Source organism: Neovison vison, chromosome 7 (assembly GCF_020171115.1).
Source record: "Neovison vison isolate M4711 chromosome 7, ASM_NN_V1, whole genome shotgun sequence".
Taxonomy (NCBI): domain Eukaryota; kingdom Metazoa; phylum Chordata; class Mammalia; order Carnivora; family Mustelidae; genus Neogale; species Neogale vison.
This window is the reverse complement of record NC_058097.1, coordinates 57011558-57032440: the sequence shown is the minus strand read 5'-3', so window position 1 is coordinate 57032440 and position 20883 is coordinate 57011558. Positions and strand designations below refer to the sequence as shown.

Here is a 20883-nt window from a genome sequence, read left to right as displayed (position 1 = left end):
GTTACTTGAGAAAGTCACTCACCTATGCTGGACTTGGTTTTCTTTTCTTTTTATTTCTTTCTTTTTTTTTTTTTTTTAAGATTTTATTTATTTATTTGACAGAGATCACAAGTAGGCTGAGAGACAGGCAGAGAGCCGGGGGCGGGGTGGGGGGAGCAGGCTCCCGGCTGAGCAGAGAGCCTCGAGCTAAAGGCAGAGGCTTTAACCCACTGAGCCAACCAGGCGCCCCTGGACTTGGTTTTCTTATCTGAAGTTGAATTTGGCTGAGATAATCTCTCTCTCACTCTCTCTCTCTTTTTTTTTTTTTTGGCTGAGATAATCTTTTATGTTCCTTCTTGCCCTTAAGTTCTGATTCTGTGATTAGTAGCGGGAAGACGGGGCAGCTGTGGCAGAGACCTGAATGCTTCTTGTATCTCACATGCCTGTCTTTCCCCAAAGGAGCAGGGTAGAAATTCTATTTGTGTCTCTTCTTGTACAGCTCTGTGTTTATTTCAGTGGCCTGAAGATGTCCACTGTGGGTGTGGTGAGGAAAGTCTGGAGCCAGGAGCATCGCCTCAGCCCTGGGGAAGGAGGATCTAGCTGGGGGTTCCCTGCCATTGTGCAGAATTCTCCTGTTTTGGTTTGCTATGACTTCCATTCCCGTTCTTCCACCTCCTCCATAACTTTCCCCTGAGCATCACATTCAGTTTCCGGCCTGGGCTATGATTGTTTGGATGACTTTCCTGGCTCTTTCCTGCCTTTGGTTCCCTGAAACAAACAGCAGGAAATTCTTTTCATAGCCATCAGATGTCCACTTCATGTTTTCCTCTTTCCCTGCAGAACTGGACAGAACACACAGGCCATGGAGAAACATGTGCATGTTCTAGCTGCCAGCATTCACCTGTGCTGAAGCGTGATGGGCTTCTGTTCTCCGTATTTGTCTGGGGGCTCGTGGCGCACTTACATGAGTTGTGTGGTGTCCTAATGGCTTGTGTGTGTCTACCACTTAGTTTAGAGTGGGTACTGTGAATGTGTGCGTCCGTGTTTCAATTGCCTGGGTATGTGCTTGTGGACCAGACTGTGGCGTCAAGGTGGTTGATGCTGAGAGGAAGTGATTCAGGAGCTGCTCTCTCTGTTTCTGCTTTTTTTTTCGCAACACACTGGTAAAGTGTTGTCAGATTAAAAAGATTTTGGACATTTCCTTAACCTGGTCTGAAATTCACCTTGTTTTATTCTTGGGTGTGTAACCTGTGAGGGTGTGAAGAGATGGAGAATGAAACACTGGACCTTCCTGAGCAATCGATGTTGGTTCTCAGAAATTGGATGTTGATCATGTAGCTATTACCACCTTTGGATCTGTGAGCAGGATCCCGAGAATTGGAGAGCTTTAGTGACAGAGGTATTACATTGTTCTGGAACAATTAGAGACAAGTTGATAAGCAGGAAACCGATCAAGTTTGTGGCTTATTTCTTTTCTTTTTTTTTTTAAGGTTTTATTTATTTATTTGACAGACAGAGATCACAAGTAGGCAGAGAGCAGGCAGAGAGAGAAAGGAGGAAGCAGGCTCCCTGCCAAGCAGAGAGCCTGATGCGGGGCTCGATCCCAGGACCCTGGGATCATGACCTGAGCCGAAGGCAGAGGCTTTAACCCACTGAGCCACCCAGGCACCCCAAGTTTGTGGCTTATTTCTAACCAATCTTTAAGCATTCCTACCTTTAAGAATAATTTAATTTCACTGATACTGTCACCTACTACCAACTGTCAGGAGCTAAATTTTCAAGGATAAACGAAATTCACTCCCTGTCCTGAGTTAATAGTTGGTCTTTTTTGGGCAAGGCATTTTGGGCTCAATTCCCTTAGTTCCTGACTCTCTCACCAGGAAAGCCTTGAGAGCTCTCAGAACCAGACAGGAGAGGTCGATGCTAGAATGGTGGATGCAGGAAAGGGGGCAGGATCCCAGCTCCCTGCCCTGTCTGACTCTCTTTTGGGAGCACAGTGACTGTGGGAGGTAGGAAACTGGGCCCTTTCAGAGACGTTATGTTAGGTAACATGGTGGGGATGGCAACTTGGACTGTCCTTTACCTTGTCTCTCAGCTCCTTTCGACTTGAGACAATGCCCTCAAGTGTTCCCAGAGATGGACAATGAGTGTCTGTTTCTTGGGACCCTGGAAGAAAGATTGGTTAGCTATTCCTAAGAACATCAGCAGTGAGGGACACCTGGGTGGCCCAATCAGTTAAGCTTTCCACTCTTGGTTTTGGCTCAGATCGTGATCTCACGGTTGTGAGACTGAACTCCATGCTGAGCTCCACGTTCAGCACGGAGACTGCTTGAGACTCTCTCTTCCCCCTATCCCTCTGCCCCTCCCAGCCTTTCTCTCTTTCTCTCTCTCAAATATAATATAAATAAATAAAATAAATCTTAAAAAAAAAGAAAAAGATCATCAGCAGTGAGAAGGAAAGGCAGTTTGAGGCCCTGCAGAATTATCTTTAGGGAACTACAGATACTTCACTCCATTCAGACCAGGAGGTTGGCAGTAGGTAAGGGTGGGGTAAAGAGAATGAGGCACAAAAAATGCTCAGACCGACTGGTGCCAAGCCTCCTTCTGAGGCTCTCATTCTACCCTTGCAGAGCACCAAGTGAACTTGGGTAGTACTTCCCCTATCTGTGGAAAAACCATTTTGCTAAGGCCTCATGATGTCTTTTTATGACTTCTTTTCCTCTTCCATACTGCCTTTGGTCACTTGTACAATATTACAGGGGTTGGGTGAGTGAAATTTTTCCAGACTCTACATTCTTGGGGTTGGCTCTGGGCCCTGCACATTTCTGCTTCTCCAGGTTGACCCTGAGAGCTTATTCCAGCCTGGGTCCTTTTTTTTTTTTTTTTTAAGACTTTATTTATTAATTTGGCGGACAGAGATCACAAGTAGGCAGAGAGGCAGCAGAGAGATTGGAGGAAGCAGCCTCCCTGCGGATCAGAAAGCCCAGTGCAGGGCTTGATCCTGGGACGCTGGGATCATGACCTGAGCCGAAGGCAGAGGCTTTAACCCACTGAGCCACCCAGGTGCCCCCAGCCTAGGTCCTTTTGTAGCTCTTTCGCCAGCCTGGTTGGTCTGTACAAGAGAGGTTTCAAGTACTGGGATATCTGAAATGTCCATGTGCCTTTGGAGTCAGGTAGACCAGACCTGGATTTAACTTCACGCTTTGTTCTTCATTAACTAGGTTACCTTGGCAAGTGACTTAAGGTCTCTTAATACTCAGTTGCTACACTCTTGTCAAATGGGGATGATGCCTACATAATAGTTATTATAATAGTAAAATGCCTTGAGCACCCTACACTTATTAATTCAGCTAACCCTCATACATTTCTAGGAATTAGGTGCTAGTGTAGTTGCCGTTTTTCAGATGAAGAAATTGAGGCACAGAGAAGTTAAGTATCAGGACCAAACTAATGCAATGTGTAAGTGGTAGAGCTGGGATTCTGAACTTGGGCAGTTTGACCTGGAGCTCTGTCCTTAACTACTGCACTAGATGTATTCACAGCATGTTCACAAGAATTCATCGAGATAAACACCTGAAGGACTGGGTATAGTGCTTGGCCTGTGCCAGGCACTCAGTAAATGGTATCTGTTATCACTGGAGGGGAGAAACCTGCTACCACGTGGGCAGGTGGCAGATGTGACTGTGGGTCTGGGTGAGGCAGGAAGAGACCGGAGTCCTCCTGCTGACCTGGGCCTTCCACAGTGGCAGGGTTTCTACTAATCTGTCTCCTTCAAACAAGGCTTATTGGCAAAAGGCTTGTCCCTGTAATCCCAAAGTTGCCTGACAGGTCCTGAAAAGAAAACCTAAGAGCCGAAACTCGCTGGCCATAGGAAGAGCTCCCTCCCAGCTAGCCAGGTCTCAAGAGCCACTTCTCTGACTTGGCTTTTGAGGAACTTGACTTCTCGCTTCCTGATGTCTTAGGCATATAATCAGGGCTTCCAAATAAGCCACCTGTGGAACAGAGAGGGGCTACTGCCTAAATTGGCAGAGGGTGAAGGGTTGGGTTAGTGCCAGGAAGCCAGGGAGACCCAGATGTGGCTTCCGAGGAGGCGGTATGAAGCTGGCTCTGCTGCCTGGTGGTTGTGCACCTCGGCTGTCTGCCTGGCGCTGGCAATGGCCTGGTCAGCAACCGGTGGTTCTGGTATACCTGCCCCACTCGAGGTGCCAGCTGGGCTTAGAGGCCACAAGGCTTTGGAGTCCCTTTGTGGCTCTGCCACTTTTTAGTTGGGTGGCCTTGGCCTTTTATTCATGTTCCCTGACCCTCAGTTTTTTCATTTGTGAGAAAAAATTGTGAGGATCAAATGAAATAACGTACATGAAGCACCAGAACAGCAACTCACGTACTGTAGGTGCTCAGTATCTGCTCTCGGTCATGGGTGGGTGCAGCTGGGGTGGGGGGAATATAAAAGACGATTATTTGCCTTTTAAAAAAATATTTTATTTATTTATTTATCAGAGAGAGAGAGAGAGGGCACAAGCAGGGGGAGTGGCAGGCAGAGGGAGAAGCAGGCTCCCCGTTCCCCGATTCTTTGCATTTAAAGAGGTTACAGTCTGGGTGGGGTTAGAGGTAATGAGACAGGTAAATATATAAATCACAACCTCACAGGAATAGCATATAATGTAACACAGGGCCCCAAGTATAACAAACATTAGAGCTTTTGGAGTTCAGATATAGGAGAGCTACCCTGTACTAGGCTGCTCAGGGAATGCTTCCTGAACAAGTGAACTGTGCAAATGTGCAGAGGTTAGGAGGACGGCAAAGGGGAATTCTAGGAAAATATCCGAGAGATCAAGCAGCATAAATTCATGGGAAGGAGAGGAAATCAGTTGAATACACTTAAAGGATAGAACCATCCTTGACAAAGTTCAGACGAAGGCAGATATTCCAGACAGGACTTTTTTTTTTTTTTTTCAAAGATTTTTTATTTATTTGAGAGAGAATGAGAGAGCACTTGAGCGAGGGCGGGGAGGGGCAGCAGTAGAGAAGCAGACTGTGTGCTGAGCACAGAGCCCAGTGTAGGGCTTGATCGCACCATACTGAGATCATGACCTGAGCTGAAACCAAGAGTCGGACATGCAACCAACTGAGCCACCAAGTGCCCCCCCAGACAAGTTTTTAAAAAAAAGAGAAAGGTGAGTTTCAGGCAGAATTTCAGGAGAAACTCCAGGGTCTCAAACTTAAAGTAATTGGTTGGTAGGGCAAAGGAGGTGGCTGCCAGTAAGCACAGGCCAGGCTAAAGTTCAAGAGAGGAGCCTAGAAGGCAGAAAGAGAAGGGAAGTCTCTCCCCCGCCCTCTGAACCAACCCACCCCCCCCAACCCCCACCCTGGTCTGGACCTGCCAGTTTACACACAGTACCACCCAAGTTTTCCTGAAAGGGAGTGAAAACTAAGTCAGTCCAAATCCTTGGTGAGCCAGTTAGGGGCCTGAGGAACTGAATCTATTGTCCAAGGAAGTTCAGACCTTGGCATGTGGTATCCCGGTATCCCATCTGAGAATTCCCGGTTAGGCTCTGGCTATCCTTGCTGGAAGTGTCTGTCTTTGAAAAAAATTTTTTTTGTATTTTTTCTTTTCTTATTCCTGTTGTTTGTTCCTATTGAAAAAATTAGTCTTGGCTGAACTAAGTAGAAAAGGTTTGTTCTTACCTAGCCAGTATAACTAACGTGGTTGTAAGAACAGCTCTGGAAAACAATGCAGTGGTGCCCTTGCCTTCCCTTTGCCCTTTTGATAACTTTAATAGCATGATTGCATTGCCGTTATGCTCTGTTCTTTATCTGAGTATATATTTAACTTCCGCCCCTCCTCTGAAGGCAACTTAATGTTAGAAGCTGTATCTATGTCTTACTTTAAAGTACCTGCCAAAAAACCACTGACAGGGGGGCCTGGGTGGCTCAGTTGGTTAAGTGTCTGCCTTTGGCTCAGGTCATGATCCCAGGGTCCTGGGATTGAACCCCATGTCAAGCCCCACCTTGGGCTCCCTGCTCAGTGGAGAGTCTGCTTCTTCTTTTCTCTCTCCCTCTCTCCCTGTTCATGCTTGCTTGCACTCTCTCTCTTTCAAATAAATAAATATAATCTTTAAAATAAAAAGAAGAAACTACTGACATAGGTACCCAATAAATATTTATTAAGTTGGAGGCTTTTCTGTATGCCTCACAGATTCCAGTAAGGGCTTCATATTTTTCATTCATTCATTCAATCTCTTAATAAGTTGTAGTCTCCTGAATGCCTACTAGATACTAAGCATTATATTAGGGATATAATGGGAATAAAAATGAAGGGTTTTAGTGGTCCTTAAGGAGCTTGTGGTCTTGTAGGTGAGTCAGATAAACAGGCATTTACAGAGCAGAATGGCAAGTGTGACTGAGGGACAGATGGGTTATTATGGGAACACAGAGGAGGGTCTTATAATTCATCTGAGATGAAGGTGGAGGTGTTGAGATGGGTCAGACAAGGCTTTTTTTTTTCCCTTTTTTTTTTCAAGAGCAAAATTCTAAAGGAAAAATAAAAATTGAGGTACAAGCCTTCTAGGCAGAAGGAATAGCATGTGCAAAGTCCATGGTATGAGGGGTCCTATATTCAAGGAACTGCAAGCAGTTGCATATGTTATAACAGGGGCTGCAGAGGGACGGTGGTTAGAAATAAACAGGGAACATTAGGAAGAGCCTGACATGCTGGGTAAAGAAGTTTGGATTTTATCCTCAGGGTGATGGACAGCTACACCTAGATTTTAGGCGGAGCATTGACATGATCAGATTGGTGTTTGGAGATCACTTTGACTATCAAAGTGGAAAACAGATGGAACCTATGTGTTGGAGGAAGATGAGCTACAAGGAGGGTCATTCAGCAAGGGAAGCCCAGGAACAGGATAGGTGAGGTAGGTGATTGCTGCTTCCTGCTTCTCTGGGATGCTCCTTTCCATCCTGAGGGACCAGGTCTCTAGTTCCTGCCATAGCACCCGCTAAACAAGGAGGCAATTCGGAAATGCTTCTTAGATTGCTCACTCTTCTTTGTACCACCTGAGCCCCACTCAGTGGCTGACCCTTAGAGGCTCTCAGTGGGCATTGGTTGGCTCCAGCATGACTTGTGCTAGCAGCTACTGGGCACTGATTTGAAGGTAGGGCGGGTATCCTTTCTCCTGTGGTCACAAAGTAGGCGAAATTGCTTTCCAGGTTAGGATTGACCTTGAAGATCTCTTTTGCATGGCCTTTCTCAAGACATTCTCCATCTCGTGATGAATCTTTGTTCCAAAGTGAATAGTGTGTTCCTTTAAGGCAGGAAATGTATTTTTATTCATTTTTATATTCCCGGGACTTACCACCGTGCATTATACACAGTGGGTGATAGTAGATATTTGTTTCATGAGTCTGAAATTCCTTGTTTTGGACTTGAAATGTATTTTATGAAATACATTGTAAATGTTGATTAGGTGCTGATTCCTCCAAAAGCCTTTTACTTATTTATTTATTTTGCCCTTTTTTAAAATCATATTTTGATGTGCATATACTAGAATGTATGTATTTGTGTAAGAATCATTAAGGACCAGAAGCAACAAGATGGAACTCAAAGAGCCTCCCCTTGCATGTGGGTTATATGACAGACTACACCAGGTCATTGACAAGAAACTGCAGTATACAGAATAATAAGGCCAGTCCCCTCTTGTGCCACCAAAGAGCAGCACACAGCGTAAATATGAAACACAGGAGCATAATAATTGTTGCAAGCAGTCTTGTTTCAGACGTTTTCTTCAGTTGCTTCATGGGTCCCACTGAAAAGCACATCCTGGCTAATGCAGCAGTATTTCTAAGGGTATAAAATGCTACAAAGAGCTTTATAACACCAGGAAGCCACAGCAATCCAGTTTCAAGGATAGAGAAGAAAGTGCTGCACACGAAGCATATGAAAAACCACTCAATCTGGTGTTGACTCTAAGGGATAAGGCATCCAGGACCCGTGAGTTCTGTCGTCCTGGCCGCTTAGGACCTGCCACGGCTTGTTCATGGCCCTGCCCTGCTCCCCCACCACATTGGCAGCCCTTGCTTTCTTGGCCCCTCAAAAGTTTTTTAAACCTGTAGCCTAATGGTTAACTAGGCATATCGAGGACTGGAGGAAAGGAACTAGGAGATGGGTGAAGTTAGCAGGATGGGAAGTAAGTTATTTCTCAGAAATACTTAAAAGCTGAATTAACAATTCAGAACAGTCCTAGGCCAAAAGTTGTTAAGTTCTTAGAAAGTCCTACTGAGGAGATTGGGAAGCTCTGGGTTCCCTTTACCACTTACCATTCCACAGTTTGCTTTTGTTTCTCTTCATATACTTTATTTTAATTTTTTAAAGATTTTATTTATTTATTTGAGAGAGAGAGACAGAGACAGAGACAGTTTGTCTCGTTTGTACGAGAGGGCACAAACCAGGGAAAGGTAGAAGCAGACTCCCTACTGATCAGGGTGGCCTAACATGTGACCCTATTCCAGAACCCTATTCCAGGATCATGACCCGAGCCAAAGGCAGATGCTTAACCAACTGAGCCACCTAGGCTTCCCTCTCCTCCTGTATTTTAAACTATAATTAAACTAGATGACTCAGCATGTTTTCCTGATTCTTTGTCTTTCCATTTCTTTCTTTCTTTTTTTTTTTACTAAAGATTTTCTTTTCTTTTCTTTTCTTTCTTTTTTTTTTTTTTGACACACAGAGAGAGAAATCACAAGTAGGCAGAGAGGCAGGCAGAGAAAGAGGAGGAAGCAGGCTCCCCGCTGAGCAAAGAGGCCAATGCAGGACTCAATCCCAGAATCCTGAGATCATGACCTGAGCCAAAGGCAGAGGCTTAACCCACTGAGCCATACAGGTGCCCCTGTCTGTTTCTTTTTTTCATTAGGAATGCCCTGCTCCATTATGCCATTATCATTATTATTTATTTCCCTCCTGAAATGCTAGACTCTTCCCCTGAAACCCTATGGAAGAAAGAGTCTCTCCCTACCCTGAACATCTCAGCTTTTAGACCCCCTCATGTACTTAATGCTATTACTAGAATTATATATGGATAGAATTATCATTGCTATTCTCACTAGAAGCAAGGGATCTAATTTAGCTATGTGTATTTCACAGCACAGGGCCTCGTAAATGTTGAGTGAACCAAATGTTGACAGAACTATATTACTGGCTTAGTGTGATGGTTAATTTTACCTGTCAACTTGACTGGGCCACGGGGTGCCCAGATATTTGGTTAAACATTATTCTGGGTGTTTTTGTATGAGATTAACATTTACACTGGTGGACTGAGTAAAGCAAATTGCCCACCCTAATGTGGGTAGACTCATCCAATGGGCTGATGGCTTGAATAGAACAAAAAGGTTGACCCTCCTCTGAGTAAGAAAGAATTCCTCCTGGCTGTCTAGGACATCAGCTTATTTCTGCCTTCAGACTTGAACTGAAACATTGGCTCTTCCTGGGTCTGGAGGCTACTGGCCTTTGGACTGGAACTACACCATTGGCTCCCCTGGTCTCTAGTTTGCCGACTTACCCTGCAGATTATGGGATTGTCAGCCTCTTTCATCAAGTGAGCCAATTCCTTATAAATCTCTTTCTTTGTATCTACATGTCTGTCTATCTAATCTCTGTATCTAGATCTATATCCATCCTATTGGTCCTGTCTTTCTGGAGAACTCTGACTAATATATTTAGGTCCTAGATTTTATTTAATTTAATTTATTTACTTTTAAAGATTTTATTATGTATTTGAGAGAGAGAGAGAGCACAGAAGGAGAGAGAGAGGGAGAAGCAGACTCCCTGATGAGCAGCAGAGAGCCCAATGTGGGGCTTGATCCCAAGACACTGAGATCATGACCTGAGCCAAAGACAGATACCCAACTGACTGAGCCACCCAGGCACCCCTAGATCCTGGATTTTAGAAATATTCTGGAGAAAGGAAAAGAGTTTGATCTACCTTTCCTGGAATTGGATTAACATGAGGCCACTTTTTATTTATTTTATTTTTTAATAAATATATAATGTATTATTAGCCCCAGGGGTACAGGACTGTGAATCGCCAGGTTTACACACTTCACAGCACTCACCATAGCACATACCCTCCCCAATATTCATAACCCCATCACCCTCTCCCTACTCCCTCCCCCCGGCCACCCTCAGTTTGTTTTGTGAGATTAAGAGTCTCTTACGTTTTGTCTCCCTCTCTTACGTTTTGTCTTCCTCCCGATCCCACCTTGTTTCATTTATTCTTTGGGGTTCCCCCAAACCCCCAACCTTGCATCTCCACTTCCTCATATCAGGGAGATCATATGATAGTTGTCCTTCTCCAATTGACTTATGTTTACTAAGCATAATACCCTCTAGTTCCATCCATGCTGTCGCAAATGGCAAGATTTCATTTCTTTTGATGGCTGCATAGCATTCCATTGTATATATATATACCACCTCTTCTTTATCCATTCATCTGTTGATGGACATCTAGGTTCTTTCCATAGTTTGGCTATTGTGGACATTGCTGCTATGAACATTTGGGTGCATGTGCCCCTTCAGATCACTATGTTTGTATCTTTAGGGTAAATACCCAGTAGTGCAATTGCTGGGACGTAGGGTAGCTCTATTTTCAACTTTTTGAGGAACCTCCATGCTGTTTTCCAGAGTGGCTGCACCAGCTTGCGTTCCCACCAACAGTGTAGGAGGGTTGTGAACTCCCTTCTTTCTTATGCATTCCATGTTTACCCATTCTTCTCTGTCCTTCAAGGAATCAAGCATCCTCTCCCCTCCAGGTCTGATATGTCGTTTGCAAATATCTTCTTCCATTCTCTCAGTTGTCTTTTGGTTTTGTTAACTGTTTCCTTTGCTGTGCAAAAGCTTTTGGTCCTGATGAAGTCCCAATAGTTCATTTTTGCCCTTGCTTCCTTTGCCTTTGGCAATGTTCCGAGGAAGAAGTTGCTGTGGCTGAGGTCGAAGAGGTTGCTGCCTGTGTTCTCCTCAAGGATTTTGATGGATTCCTTTCTCAAATTGAGGTCCTTAAAAAAAAAATTGAGGTCCTTCATCCATTTTTTAAAAAAGATTTTATTTATTTATTTGACACAGAGAGAGAGAGAGAGATCACAAGTAGGCAGAGAGGCAGGCAGAGAGAGGGAGGGAAGCAGGCTCCCCGCTGAGCAGACAGCCCGATGCAGGATTCGATCCCAGGACCCTGAGATCATGACCTGAGCTGAAGGCAGAGGCTTAACCCACTGAGCGACCCAGATGCCCCTCTTCATCCATTTTGAGTCTATTTTTGTGTGTGGTGTAAGGAAATGGTCCAATTTCATTTTTCTGCATGTGGTTGTCCAATTTTCCCAACACCATTTGTTGAAGAGGCTGTCTTTTTTCCATTGGACATTCTTTCCTGCTTTGTCAAAGATTAGTTGACCATAGAGTTGAGGGTCTATTTCTGGGCTCTCTATTCTGTTCCATTGATCTATGTGCCTGTTTTTGTGCCAGTATCATACTGTCTTGATGATGACAGCTTTGTAATAGAGCTTGAAGTCTAGAATTGTGATGCCACCAACTTTGGCTTTCTTTTTCAATATTCCTTTGGCTATTCGAGGTCTTTTCTGGTTCCATATAAATTTTAGGATTATTTGTTCCATTTCTTTGAAAAAAAATGGATGGGATTTTGATAGAGATTGCATTGAATGTGTAGATTGCTTTAGGTAGCGTAGACACTTTCACAATATTTGTTCTTCCAATCTATGAGCATAGAACATTTTTCCATTTCTTTGTATCTTCCTCAATTTCTTTCATGAGTACTTTATAGTTTTCTGAGTATAGATTCTTTGCCTCTTTGGTTAGGTTTATTTCCAGGTATCTTATGGTTTTGGATGCAATTGTAAATGGGATTGACTCCTTAATTTCTCTTTCTTCTGTCTTGTTGGTATAAAGAAATGCAACTGATTTCTGTGCATTGATTTTATATCCTGACACTTTACTGAATTCCTGTACAAGTTCTCGCAGATTTGGAATGGAGTCTTTTGGGTTTTCCACATACAGTATCATAGCATTTGCAAAGAGTGATAGTTTGACTTCTTCTTTGCCGATTTGGATGTCTTTAATTTCTTTTTGTTGTCTGATTGCTGGCTGAGGCTATGACTTCTAGTACTATGTTGAATAGCAGTGGTTCTAATGGATATCCCTGCCATGTTCCTGACCTTAGTGGAAAAGCTCAGTTTTTCTCCATTGAGAATGATATTTGCAGTGGGTTTTTCATAGATGGCTTTGATAATATTGAGGTATGTGAGGCCACTTTTTAAATGATACTTACCTTTAGTATCTTTTCATTTCCTGAGCACTTCTTATATGAACTCTTCTCCCTTTTCCAAGATTTCAGCCACATGAAATTTGTACACTTCCATTAACACTCCATTATAGTACTGACGGAGGCCCACCCTGCTTCTCATGTAAGGCCCAAATTTTCCTACCTTTTGAGTCCTCTTCCTAACTGCACCCCATCAGAGCCCCCACTCAATATAGTAGGTCCAACGAAGGTGGTGGAGGAAAGCAGCCTGACCATTCAAGTGATTCATATTTAGCTGAGAGCTCTCTAACCTTCTTAGAATCATTTTCTAGGGCGCCTGGGTGGCTCAGCGGGTTAAGCCGCTGCCTTCGGCTCAGGTCATGATCTCAGGGTCCTGGGATCGAGTCCCACATCAGGCTCTCTGCTTAGCAGGGAGCCTGCTTCCCTCTCTCTCTCTAAGCCTGCCTCTACGTCTACTTGTGATTTCTCTCTGTCAAATAAATAAATAAAATCTTTAAAAAAAAAAAAAGAATCATTTTCTAAATGAATTAGGTGAAATATCAAATAATTTAATAAAACAGAATTTAATAAATTTTATTAAATTATATAATTTATTTTATAAGTCATAAATATATAATTTATATGATTTTATATAAATTTATTAAATTTATGTAAATTTAATAAAGTGAAATTTTTAGGCAGGGTAGAAATGATATCTTTGAGTAACTCCCCACTGGGCAGGCAGGACAGCCTTCTGAAGGTCAGCGCTAGGGTGAGGACCTTCTAAGCACTTGCTGCTTTGGCAGATTCTTCCCTTTTCCATTTCTGAAACCACAGCTTCTCTAAGAACAATAGCAAGTAAGCACTCCCACAGGAACGGGTGGAGACTCTGCTGCCTGCACAAGGAGGGAGGGAGAGGAAAGGGAAACCATTTGCATGTCTCCACTAGATCTTCATAAGTTAGCAAAAACTTAGTGTTTTGAAATGCTCATTTTAGAAAAATATAGACTATTTATTTATTTTATTTTAAAATATTTTATTTATTTACTTGACATAGAGAGAGATCACAAGTAGGCAAAGCAGCAGGCCCCGGGCGGGGGAAGCAGTCTCCCTGCTGAGCTGAGAGCCTGATGCGGGGCCCTGAGATCATGACCTGAGCCAAAGGCAGAAGCTTAGCCCACTGACCCACCCAGGCGCCCCAGAATATAGACTTTAAAGATGATGAGAAAATCAGTACTTTTATATTACATGAGGCCATAAATAAAGACCTGGCAGGAGAGCAGATGTCAGTGGAGGCATGAGAGGCACCGTATTGGCAAACATGTTGGTTAGTCACATCAACATTGAAGCTGCTTAAAATACTTAAATATACTTAAAATACTTACATATACTTGTATAATATATACACATATTATATATATACTTATCTAAGTATACTTATATAATATATGTATACTTAGATAAGTATATATATATATAAATATACTTAAAATACTATACTTAAAATACTTAAATAAAATACTTACAATACTTAGCACCTCACCTATTATAAGACAGATCTTCTCTCTAGGTTTCCTCTAAGAAGGAAGAGGGGAATTTAGGGGAATGATCACAGTCATAATCTAAAACTACAAACTCCTTGCATCTGTTTCCATATTTAAATACATTTATGTCTTCCTCATATTAAAAAAAAAATCTCTTGGGGCGCCTGGGTGGCATAGTCAGCTGGGCATTTGACTCTTGGTTTCGGCTCAGGTCATGATCTCGGAGTCATGGGATTGAACTCTGCATCAGGCTCCATGCTCAGCATGGAGTTTGCTTGAGATTCTCTCTCCCTCTCTCTCTGTCCCTCCCTGTCACTCTCTCTTAAATAAATAAGTCTTTAAAAAGAAAAACAAAACTCTTTTTTGAACCCTATTCCTCTTGCTGACTTCTGCTCTAGTACTATCTTCCTTTGTATAGATGAACTTTTTTTTTTTTAAGATTTTATTTATTTATTTGACAGAGAGAGAAGGAGAGATCACAAGTAGGCAGAGAGGCAGGCAGAGAGAGAGAGGAGGAAGCAGGCTCCCTGTCAAGCAGAGAGCCCGATGCGGAGCTCAATCCCAGGACTCTGGGATTATGATCTGAGCTGAAGGCAGATGCTTAACCCACTGAGCCACCCAAGCGCCCCTTGATGAACTTTTTTTTTTTTTTAAATAAGATCTTTATTTTTTTTAAGATTTTATTTATTTATTTGACAGACAGAGATTACAAGTAGTCAGAGAGGCAGGCAGGGAGAGAGGAAGAAGTAGGCTTCCTGCTGAGCAGAGTAGTTTCTCTCAAAACCAATCTGAACCCTATAAGAAGACGAGTTTCACTGCCTTAATAATCACATCTAGTATTGTAGGGGGCCTCCCACTTTGCTTGTATTTATGTCTTCCTATTCCCAGTTCCTCTTTACCTTTCTAGCTCTAGTCCCTAGATAGGAAGAGTTCTGGGTTCATTTGGGGCAAGCACTGACATAGAGAGGCAGCGAAGGGAGACTGGCATGCTTCACAAGACTTTGACCTTTAAACAAACCATGCTTAAGCAGCTCTTTAAAAAAAAAAAAAACAAGGTTTATTTATTTATTTGAGAGAGAGAGGGCAAGGGGAGGGGCAGAGGGAGAAGGAGAGAGAGAGAATCTCAAGCAGGCAGGAATTCTGGCAGGAATTGAGAGTATAATCCATCAGGGAATAAATGGGGCTAGGTAAAGGCTTTTGGTGGTCCCTTCCCTAGTACCTGAAAGAATTGCTTGATTAGTAGCTACTACGGACACGGCCTTAGGGTAGGTGCTGGGAATATAGAGATAAATAAGATATAGTCCCTACTTTATAAGTGTATATTCTGACTAAAAGAAGGTAAGTAACAAGTACAAATTACGAGATTTGAGGGAAGCCCGGATGGCTCAGTTGTTTAAGCATCTGCTTTCAGCTTAGGTCCTGATCCCAGGCTCCTTGCTCAGCGGAGAGTCTGCTTGTTTCTCTCCCTCTGCGGCCCCCGACCTCCACTTGCGCTCACACACTCTCTCTCTCAAATAAATAGATAAAATCTTTACATTGACATACAATATTATATTTGTTTCAGGTGTATAACGTAGTGATTTGACAATTACATATATTATGAAATGTGCACTGTAAGAGCAGTTGTCATGTCACCAAAGTTACTACACTGTTATCGACTGTGTTCCCTATGCTGTGTTTTTCATCCCTATGACTTAATTTATTTTATAATTTGAAATTTGTACTTAGTTTTTTGTTTGTTTGTTTGTTTTAAGAGGGAGCATGCCCTTTCTTTCTGTGCTGATAGCACTCTCACAAACGTGCTAAATGTTCCTAAATCTGGCGGGCTTTCTGCCAAGAAGTGTGGCAAGCACCTACACCATAAAGTAACACAGTACAAGAAAGGCAAAGATTCTCTTTATGCCCAGGGAAAGCAGCGTTATGATAGGAAGCAGAGTGGCTATGGTGAGCAAACTAAGCCAATTTTTGTGGAAAAAGGCTAAAACTACCAAGAGGATTGTGCTGAGGTTTGAATGCATTGAGCCCAATTGCAGATCTAAGAGAATGCAAGAGTTTTTAACTGGGAGGAGGTAAGAAGAGACAAGGCCAGGTGATCTATTTCTAGGTTTTGTATTTTGTTGTATTATGAAGACAATAAAATCTTGAGGTTATGTTAAAAAAAAAAGAGTGCGTGCACATGTGGGGAGGTGGGGGAGTGGAAGTGGGGAAAGGGCAGAGGGAGAAGCATCTTTTTTTTTTAAGATTTTATTTATTTATTTGACAGAGAGAGAGTGAGAGAGGGAACACAAGCAGGGGGAATGGGAGAGGGAGAAGCAGACTTCCCGCTGAGCAGGGAGCCTGATGCAGGGCTCCATCCCAGGACCCTGAGATCATGACCTGAGCTGATAGCAGATGCTTAACGACTGAGCCAGCCAGGCGCCCCTGAGAAACAATCTTAAGTAGGCTTTATGATCAGTGTGGAGCCTGATGCTGGCTCATCAGGACTGGGAAATCACGACCGAGAGATTGTGACGTTAGCTAAAACCAAGAGTCGACTGCTTAACCAATTGAGCCACCCAGGCTTCCAAGGAAGTCTGTACTTCTTAATCTCTTTCGCCTTTTTCACCCATCCCCCCCGTGCACCGCTCTCCTCTGGCAATCACCAGTTTGTCCTCTGTATTTATAAATCTATTTGTTTTGTTTATTTAGATCCTGCATATAAATGAAATCATGTCGTATTTGTGTTTTTCTGTCTGACTTATTTCACTTAGCTTAATACCCTCTATGTCCATCTATGCTGGCAAGATTACATTCTTCTTTATGGCTGAGTAATATCCTATTACATGTATATATATATACATCATATTTTTTATCCATTCAGTTATTAGTGGACACTTTGATTGCTTCCATATCTTGTCTATTATAAATAATGCTGCAAATAAACATAGGAATGCATGTATCTTTTTGAATTAGTGTTTTTTCTCAGGTAAATACCTAAAAGTAGAATTGCTGGGTCATATGGTGTTTCTGTTTGTTTGTTTGTTTGTTTTTAAGATTTTATTTATTTATTTGACAGAGAGAGACATAGCGATAGAGGGAACAGAAGCAGGGGGAATGGGAGGGGGAGAAGCAGACTCCCACTGAGCAGAGAGCCTAATGCAGGACTTGATCCCAGGACCCTGGGATCATGATCTGACCGAAGGCAGACACTTAATGACTGAGCCACCCAGGCAGCCCAGTATTTCTGTTTTTAATTTTTTGAGCAACCTCCATACTATTTTCCATCGTGGCTGCTCCACTTTACATTCCCACCAACAGCTCACAAGGGCTCGCTTTTTCCCACTTCCTTTTCCACTTGTTATTTCTTGTCTTTTTGATACTAGCCTTTCTGACTGGTATGAGGTAATATCTCATTGTGGTTTTGATTTGCATTTTTCTGATGATTAGTGATGCTGAACATCTTTTCCTGTGACTGTTGGCCATCTGTATGTTGTCTTTGGAAAACGCCTATTCAGGTCCTCTGCACATTTTTTTTTCAACTTTTTTTTTTATTTTCTTTTATTAAGTAAACTCTATACCCAACATAGCTTTGAGTTCATGACCCTGATATCAACAGTCACATGCTCCACTGATTGAGCCAGCCAGGTGCCCCTCCTCTGCCCATTTTTTAATTGGGTTATTATTATTAATTTTTTTTTGGTGTTGAGTTGTATGAGTTCTTTATATTAATTTTGAATATTACCCTCTTATCAGATACAGCATTTGCAAATATCTTCTCCCATTCAGTGTATTGCTTTTTCATTTTGCTTATGGTTTCCTTTGCTGTGCAAAAAGTTTGACGTAGAGGCACCTGGGTGGCCCAGTGGGTTAAAGCCTCTGCTTTCAACTCAGGTCATGATCCCAAGGTCCTGGGATCGAGCCCCACATCCTGCTCTCTGCTTAGCGGGAAGCCTGCTTCCTCCTCTCTCTCTCTGTCTGCCTCTCTGCCTACTTGTGATCTCTGTCAAATAAATAAATAAATTCTTAAAAAAAAAAGTGTGATGTAGTCCCAATAGTTTATTTTTGCTTTGTTTCCCCGTGCCTCAGGAGACAGATCCAGAAGAATATTGCTGAGGGTAATATGCAGCAGATTACTATGTTTTCTTTTAGGGGTTTTATTGCTTCATGTCTTAAATTTAGGTTCTTAATCCATTTTGAGTTTATTTTTGAGTATGGTTTAAGAAAGTGGTCCAGTTTCATTCTTTTGCATGTAGCTGTCCAGTTTCCCAGAACCCTATTGAAGAGACAGACTGTTTTTTCCCCATTGCATAATTTTGCCTTCTTTGCATGTAATTGACCATACAAGCTTGGGCTCATTTCTGGGTTCTCCATTATGTCCCATTGAGCTATGTGTCTGTTTTTGTGCATGTACCATATTGTTTTGATTATTATAGCTTTGTAGTATTGTTTGAAATCTGGGATTGTGATACTTCCAGCTTTGTTCTTCTTTTTCGAGATTGTTTTGGCAGTGTAATCCTAAGTAAGTAATTTAAAATAAAATTTTAAATAAAATAAGTAATTTTAGGATTACTTATTCTAGTTCTGTGAAAATACTGTTGGTATTTTGGTAGGGACTGCATTGACTCTGTAGATTGCTTTGTGTATTGTGGGCATTTTAACAATATTAATTCTTCCACTTTATGAGCATGGCATATTTTTCCGTCTATTCCATTTATCTTCAGTTTCTTCCATCAATGTCTATAGTTTTCAGAGTACACGTCTTTCACCTCCTTGGTTAAACTTATTCGTAGGTGTTTTATTCCTTTTGATGTGATTGTAAATGGGATTACTTTCCTAATTTCTCTTTCTGGTATACGTCACTATTATTCATAGAAATGCAACAGATTCTGTATATTAAGTCTGTATCCTGCAGCTAAAATTTATAGTTTGCCCACTGTCTTCTAAGCATTTTACATGTGTATTAACTCATTTTTTTACATGTATATTAACTCATTGACTTCTGACAATAGCCCTGTGAAGTATGTATTGTTATAATGCCTGTTTATAGGTTAAGAATCTGAGGCACAGAGACATTACAAGTCTCTATGTCTTTAGGAGCAGAACCTTCAGTGCAGGTAGTCGGGCTCCAGAAGGTGTGCTCCTAGATAACATGTTCTCTAGCAAGTCATCCACTGCATATGTGTGAGCTCTGTAGCTTCCCATCTGCATTGACTTTGTACAACTGGTTTGCCCTTTTGCCTATAGGTTTTTTTTTTTTTTCTAATTTTAGTATATGTGCTACCAAAGCGAGCACTGTAGTTTTTGTTTTCTTAAAGACTCTGGTCAAGGGGAGGACGCTCCTTTAACATCTTCTTGGACTTTTTTGCCTATCCCGGGGGCAGTCACTGCCCTTGGAGCTTGACTGCATTTGGTCAAATTTTATTAAGCTACGCAGTAGTATATTTGTTGGAATGTGTGATTCTTTATAAGCTTCTGGAGAGCAGGGACTTCTTTTTTTTTCTGGAAAATCTCAAACAGTTGCAAAAGTGAAGCTATAATAAAACGAATCTATATGTACTCATCATGCAGCTTTGGCAATTATTTTGTGGCTGGTATAGTTTCATTTATCCTCCTCTCCTCAAACCTGGATTATTTTGAAGCAAACTTCAGACATCAGATAATTTCATTAAGATTCCAGTTGTATTACTAAAATATAAGGTATCTTTACAAAAACATAACCACAATACCATTATTGCACTAAAAATTAATACTTCCTTAATGTCATGAAATATTCACTGTTCTAATTTCTGCAATTATCTCATAATCGCCTCCCTTTCCCTCTCTTTCTTTCCAGCCTTTTTTATTTCTTTATTTCTTCTTTACCTACCCCCCTTTAACTTAAAAAAAAAAAAATAGGCAGAGTTATTTGAATAAAAATCCAAGTAAAGTCTTTATTTTTAATCTTCATGCTTCATGTTCTCATCAGCACCTGGCTTTAGTGCTTGACATACAGAAATCCTCAGTAAATATTTAGTAAATGAATGATTCATCAGAGATCTATAAAATGCGCTAGTTGAATGAGTGTTGCCTTACTGTCATATTTAGTTGGTTTCTTGGCCTGGCGTTTGGTTTGTGGTACTTTAGTTAACAATTAACTTAGATGCCGGCTACTATCAGCCATTACTAAAGGTTTGAGGACAGTGAACGTGTTTGTGACTCAGGCATTTGCATGCTAGAAGGAAATGGGCCAGGTTTTCTTGTCCCTGCTTTTTGTCTCTAGTCTCTATTTCACTTTGAGTTTGGACTGACCATATTTGGCTTTTTTGCTATTTCTTCAAAATAGGGACGACCCTGAAGGTGCTCCTTGAGAGCAAGAACAGAGATCACATTGCGGTGGTAGGTTTTGTACCTGATGGATTGAATTGGTTTCTCCTTCACTTACTTTATTTTTAAGAATCAGGATAAAATTGAAATACATTGAAATGCAAACAGATCTGGGGCACATGGGTAGCTCATTTGGTTTAGTGTCTGCTACCTTCTGCTCAGGTTAAGACCCTGGGTCCTGGGATCAAACCCTAAGTCGGGCTTCCTGCTCAGCAAGGAGTCTGCTTCTTCCTCTGCCACTCACCACCCCCGCCCCCGCTCGTGTTTGTGTTCTCTCTCTTTCTCTCTCAAATAGATAAATAAAATCTTTAAAAAAAAAAAAAGAAAGAAAGAAATGCATACAGATCTTAAGTGTACCATTTGATTTTTGGTAAATGTATACATCCATGTATTCACCACCTGAATTGAGATGTCTAACGTGACCCAGAAAGTTCCCTTGTGCACCTTTGCAGCTAATTCTACCCCATATGGTGAATCCTAACATCCTTAATTATCACTGCCTATTCTTGGGTTTTATTTAAATGGCGTCATATAGTATGTACTCCTTCGTGTCTAGCTTCTTTTGCATAGTGTAATGTTTTAGAGATTCATGCATCTCATTTTAGCGGTGGTTTGTACCCTTTTTATTGATGACTAGCATTCCCTTGTATGGATATACCATAGTTTGTTTATCCATTCACATACTGATGGATATTTGTGGTTTCCAGTTTTTGGTG

At 41.8% G+C, this 20883-nt stretch overlaps 2 pseudogenes; one reads left to right on the top strand and one right to left on the bottom strand.

Annotated features, from left to right (window-relative positions):
• Window positions 1-7112: 7112 nt before the first annotated feature.
• On the bottom strand, window positions 7113-8017 carry LOC122913376 (annotated as a pseudogene).
• A 1526-nt stretch (window positions 8018-9543) lies between these two features.
• Window positions 9544-15929, top strand: LOC122913375 (annotated as a pseudogene).
• Window positions 15930-20883: the final 4954 nt, after the last annotated feature.